We start from the raw sequence: 6,679 nt of genomic DNA, 5'->3' as shown, positions 1-6,679 counted from the left end.
TCAAACAAATTCATAGGAATAGTCATTGAAATATAATCCAGTTAGGATTCTAAGCATTTTAATTTCTATTTTATGCATTTTTTACATAACTCAAATGTTGCCCAGTCTTCTGGAGTCCCATAATGATCAAATCTCTTGAGCTTGAACTCTAGGTATCCAGACTATCTGTACACATTACACAGTCCTTCTTTTCCAGGGTAACTACTTTCTTATATACCTGTTCACAAACCAGCCCAACTTATAGTCAATTTTCCCAATCCCTGAGGTCAACTTCTGCAGTTATTTTCTTTTTCCAGTATCTCGGCCCAAATACAACCATGAATATAAAGTTAGTGTGTGGTAAGTGACTTAAAGTATTGGTGATAAGGTAAGCATATTTCCATAGATGTCCAAATAGGAAAAAATTTAAAACTGAATACATCTGACAGAGAAACTTTCACTGGCTCTTTTGTGCCCAGATTTCACCTTGCCTACCACAGTTTTGTTGGGTTCTGTCCTCAAGGCAAGGACTCATCCCTTCCATTTAACCCCTCTTTTCCTAATTTCTGAGCTATTTAGACTCTTTCTGCAGTTGTCTGAAAAAAAAAATCCAACTTCTTTTTTTTTTTAATATGCAAAGCAATTTCATTCTCACCCCGGAGCTCAGCCTCTGCTCTGGACCCATCTTGCCTCTCAGAAATTGTTACCATTGGGGAAACTTTTCTGAACAAAAACATCTATCCTGGATGTGCACTTTTAGCTAAGCAAAAATACAGCAAAAGCAAAGACACAGTTTTTCCTTTCTTTGGAAATTTGATAATGATATGTGGAAATGAAAAAAAAATCAAATCTTAGGTATGCTCCTTTCTAATTAAAGCAAAGTATAGAGGTAACTGCTTATCAAAAATACTTTCCAAATTTTCTACAATAAGCACACATTTCTTAATAAAATAAGATATAACAAATATTACTTTTAAAAACAAGCACTGCTGATTGATGAATGTCTTCAAAGTACCTTAAGTTTTCATTTCAGAAAATATCTCATTTTTCAGTTCTGCTCCAATCTGGCTTCTTGCCTTAAGTCCCCCTCCAAACTCAACCCTACCTTTTCCCCTTTCTCCTTTTCTGTTTGCATCTAACAGGAGTGGGATAAAAGCATATGAACTTCAAAAGGAGAGGAGAAAAATATTGTCTCTGAGTTAGAGGGAGAGTTCCACAAATTCAAACTCTGCTTGTCATAGATGAAAACTATACATATGCCTTTTCAATTGTAAGTACTTGTTTAGATGCAGCCAAGCTGGAGTCATATTTTAGAATACTCCACTGTATTTTATATAACATCTTCAGAAAAGGGGATTATATTAGTTATTAGTTATTAGAATTTAAATGCATAAAAATATCAATATTTTTAGATATATGTTTGTGGTTTTATATGTTATATTAATTCAAATTGTTTTAGTAAAGTACAAATATATACATTTTTTATATACATTTTGAACTTTTAGAAATAGAATTTGTCAGGTCTTAGCATATAAAACTCACTACTTAGACTAGATCTTTAATAAAATAACATGTTAATTTTAAAATCTTATTTTTTAGAAATTTGCTTTTACTATTTGTAAGTGAAGGAAACCTCTAATGTTAGTAATATATATACTTCCATGAAACATAAGCTTACACTATTTATCATTTAGGGTTTTAGTTCTTAAACTGGTTAACACTGCCACTTTGTGGCAAAGATTGATTACTGAAGTTTAGTTTCAATGTTCTAAAAACATTCTCCTTAATGGCTTATCATAACAGTGGATTTTTGAATGCTGATGAATGCAGTCTTATTCTAAGTTTCCAAGATAGTATAAGTTGCACTAGTAAGAAACTTTAAGCAATAATATATATTTTTAGACATGTTCCCTTAAATTGTGTTCAGTTTCACAATATTCAAACCCAATATTCTTTAAAGAGGGAAAAACCCCAAAATTCAAAAAACAAATATGTAAGTGGTCTTAAACTGATGTAAAATTTCAAGAGTCAAATGCAAAAGAAACTCCTTAACCAGTCTTAGATTGCTAAATTACATTTCTAAATATATTTTTAAAAAAGCATCAACTGGAAATTTAACAAATAAAATTGCCTCTTCCTCTAACACAGCTAAAGCCAACATCATCCGTCCCCATAATAAATTCTGCAAATTGCTTGATTTTGTAAAGCAAACAGCAAAATCACTTTGTCTCTTTCCTGGCATTTCAGTAAAAAACAAAACAAAACAAAAAACTGTGTTTTCCTTATTTTTTTCTGGATTTTAAGTTTTTTTTTTTTTTTTATCATGCTATATTTTTCTTTATTATAAAAATTTATATTTATTTCTTTTTTTTTTTCATCTTCCATACATTTGATTTAAATGAGTTATGCATTTCCATTTTTACCCCAAATACAGATTGCAGAATCACATCAGTTACACATTCACAATGTTTACATAATACCATATTAGTGACTGTTGTATTCTGCTAACTTTCCTATCCCCTACTATCCCCCCTCCCCTCCCCTCTCATCTTCCCTCTCTATCTCATCTGTTGTTGTTCCATTCTCTCCCTTCCCCCCCTTTCCCCTCACAATCTTGTATATGTGATTTCGTATAAAAATGAGGGTGTCCTTCCGTTTCCATGCACTTTCCCTTCTCTCTCCCTTTCCCTCCTATCACTCGTCTCAATTTAATGTTAATATTTTCCTCATGCTCTTTTCCTCTGTTCAGTTCTTAGTTGCTCTCCTTAAATCAAAGAAGACATTTGGCATTTGTTTTTTAAGGATTGGCTAGCTTCACTTAGTATAATCTGCTCTAATGCCATCCACTTCCCTGAAAATTCAATGATTTTGTCATTTTTTATTGCTGCATAATACTCCATTGTGTATAGATGCCACATTTTTTTTATCCATTCATCTATTGAAGGGCATCTGGGTTGGTTCCACAGTCTGGCTATTGTGAATTGTGCTGCTATGAACATGGATGTGGCAGTATCCCTATAGCATGCTCTTTTAAGGTCCTCAGGGAATAGTCCGAGGAGGGCGATAGCTGGGTCAAATGGTGGTTCCATTCCCAGCTTTCCCAGGAATCTCCATACTGCTTTCCATATTGGCTGCACCCTTTTGCAGTCCCACCAGCAATGTACAAGTGTACCCTTTTCCCCACATCCTCGCCAGCACTTATTGTTGTTTGACTTCCTAATGGCTGCCAATCTTACTGGAGTGAGATGGTATCTTAGGGTGGTTTTGATTTGCATTTCTCTGACTGCTAGAGAAGGTGAGCATTTTTTCATGTACTTATTAATTGACTGTATGTCTTCTTCTGAGAAGTGTCTGTTCAGGTCCTTGGCCCATTTGTTGATTGGGTTATTTGTTATCTTATTGTTTAATTTTTTGAGTTCTTTGTATATTCTGGAAATTAGGGCTCTATCTGAAGTGTGAGGAGTAAAGATTTGTTCCCAGGATGTAGGCTCCCTATTTACTTCTTTTATTGTTTCTCTTGCTGAGAAAAAACTTTTTAGTTTAAGTAAGTCCCATTTGTTTATTCTTGTTATTAACTCTTGGGCTATGGGCGTCCTATTAAGGAATTTGGATCCTGATCCCACAATATGTAGATCGGAGCCAACTTTTTCTTCTATCAGGTGCAGGGTCTCTGCTTTGATATCAAGCTCCTTGATCCATTTTGAGTTAACTTTTGTGCATGGCGAGAGAAAGGGATTCAGTTTCATTTTGTTGCATATGGATTTCCAATTTTCCCAGCACCATTTGTTGAAGATGCTATCCTTCCTCCATTGCATGTTTTTAGCCCCTTTATCAAATATAAGAAATTTGTAATTTTGTGGATTGGTTTCTGTGTCCTCTATTCTGTACCATTGATCCACCTGCCTGTTTTGGTACCAGTACCATGCTGTTTTTGTTACTATTGCTTTGTAGTACAGTTTGAACTCTGGTATCGCTATACCTCCAGATTCGCACTTCCTGCTTAGTATTGTTTTTGCTATTCTGGGTCTTTTGTTATTCCATATGAATTTCATGATTGCTTTATCTATTTCTACAAGAAATGCCATTGGGATTTTGATTGGCATCGCATTAAACCTGTAGAGAAGTTTGGGTAATATCGCCATTTTGATAATGTTAGTTCTGCCTATCCATGAACAGGGTACATTTTTCCATCTTCTAAGATCTTCTTCTATCTCTCTCTTTAGGGTTCTGTAGTTTTCATTGTATAAATCTTTCACCTCTTTTGTTAGGTTTATTCCCAAGTATCTTATTTTCTTTGGGGATATTGTGAATGGGGTGGTTTTCCTCATTTCCATTTCAGAAGTTTTGTTGCTGATATACAGGAATGCCTTTGATTTATGCGTATTGATTTTATATCCTGCCACTTTGCTGAATTCATTTATTAACTCTAGCAGTTTCTTTGTAGACCCTTTTGGGTCTGTTAAGTATATTATCATGTCATCCGCAAATAGCGATAATTTAAGTTCTTCTTTTCCTATTTTTATGCCTTTAATTTCTTTTGTCTGTCTAATTGCTCTGGCTAGTATTTCAAGAACTAAGTTGAATAGAAGTGGTGAAAGAGGGCATCCCTGTCTAGTTCCAGATTTTAGAGGGAATGCCTTCAGTTTTTCTCCATTTAGAATGATGTTAGCCTGAGGCTTAGCATAGATAGCTTTTACAATGTTGAGGTAAGTTCCTGTTATCCCTAGTTTTTCTAGTGTTTTGAACATAAAGGGATGCTGTACTTTGTCAAATGCTTTTTCTGCATCTATTGAGATGATCATATGGTTCTTATCTTTAAGTCTATTGATGTGGTGAATAACATTTATTGATTTCTGTATATTGAACCAGCCTTGCATCCCAGGGATGAATCCTACTTGATCATGGTGCACAATTTTTTTGATATGCTTTTGCATTCGATTCGCCAGGATTTTATTGAGAATTTTTGCATCTAAGTTCATTAGAGATATTGGTCTATAGTTTTCTTTCTTTGAAGTGTCTTTGTCTGGTTTTGGGATCAGGGTTATGTTGGCCTCGTAGAATGAATTTGGAAGAGCTCCTTCTTTTTCTATTTCTTGAAATAGCTTGAAAAGTATTGGTATTAATTCTTCTTTGAAGGTTTTGTAAAATTCTGCTGTATACCCATCCGGTCCTGGGCTTTTCTTAGTTGGTAGTCTTTTGATGGCCTCTTCAATTTCTTCTTTTGTTATTGGTCTGTTTAAATCGTGTGTGTCTTCCTGACTCAATCTGGGCAGATCATATGACTTAAGAAATTTATCGATATCTTCACTATCTTCTATTTTATTGGAATATAGAGTTTCAAAATACTTTTTAATTATCTTCTGTATTTCTGTAGTGTCTGTTGTGATATTGCCTTTTTCATCCCGTATGTTAGTAATTTGCGTTCTCTCTCTTCTTCTCTTCGTTAGCGTGGCTAAGGGTCTGTCGATCTTATTTATTTTTTCAAAGAACCAACTTTTAGTTTTATCAATTTTTTCAATGGTTTTTTTTGTTTCAATTTCGTTGATTTCCGCTCTGATTTTAATTATTTCTTGTCTTCTGCTATATTTGCTGTTGTTTTGCTCTTCCTTTTCTAAGGTTTTAAGATGTAGTGTGAGTTCATTTATTTGTTGGTTGTTTCTTTTTTTGAGGAATGAACTCCAGGAAATGAATTTCCCTCTTAAAACTGCTTTCATTGTGTCCCATAGATTCCGGTATGTTGTGTCTGTATTGTCGTTTATCTCTAGGAATTTTTTGATTTCCTCCTTTATATCTTCTGTAACCCATTGATCATTCAGTACCATATTGTTCATTTTCCAGGTGATGCAGGATTTTTCCTTCCTTCTTTTATCATTAATTTCCAGCTTCATTCCATTATGGTCAGATATGGTGCATGGTATTATCTCCACACCTTTATATTTACTGAGAGTCGCCCTATGGCATAATATATGGTCTATCTTTGAGTAGGATCCATGTGCTGCTGAGAAGAATGTGTATCCACTTGATGATGGTTGATATATTCTATATATGTCTGTTAAGTCTAGGTTATTGATTACGTTATTAAGTTTTATAGTTTCTTTGTTCAGCTTTTGTCTAGAGGATCTGTCCAATGGCGAGAGTGGTGTGTTGAAGTCCCCCATAATTACTGTGTTGTGGTCTATTTGACTCTTGAACTTGAGGAGAGTTTGTTTTATGAATGTTGCAGCACCATTGTTTGGTGCATATAAATTGATAATTGTTATGTCTTGTTGGTGGATGGTTCCTTTTAACAGTATATAGTGTCCTTCTTTATCCCTTTTGATTACCTTAGGTTTGAAGTTGACTTTATTCGATATGAGAATGGCCACTCCTGCTTGTTTCCGATGGCCATATGAGTGGTATGATTTTTCCCAACCTTTCACCTTCAGTCTGTGAATGTCTTTTTCTATCATATGCGTCTCCTGAAGGCAGCATATTGTTGGATTTGTTTTTTTAATCCAGGTTACTAGCCTATGTCTCTTGATTGGTGAATTTAAGCCATTAACATTTAAGGTTACAATTGAAATATGGTTTGTACTTCCAGTCATGTTTATTTATTTATTTATTTTAGATTGGTTAGTTTTCCCTCTTTGGTTATTTTTCTTCCCCTTTACTGAGATACCTCCCACTGTTAGTTTTGGGCGCTATTTTTCAGTTCCTCTTC

This window comes from Callospermophilus lateralis, chromosome X (genome assembly GCF_048772815.1).
Source record: "Callospermophilus lateralis isolate mCalLat2 chromosome X, mCalLat2.hap1, whole genome shotgun sequence".
Lineage (NCBI taxonomy): Eukaryota > Metazoa > Chordata > Mammalia > Rodentia > Sciuridae > Callospermophilus > Callospermophilus lateralis.
Note: the sequence above shows the minus strand (reverse complement) of the source record.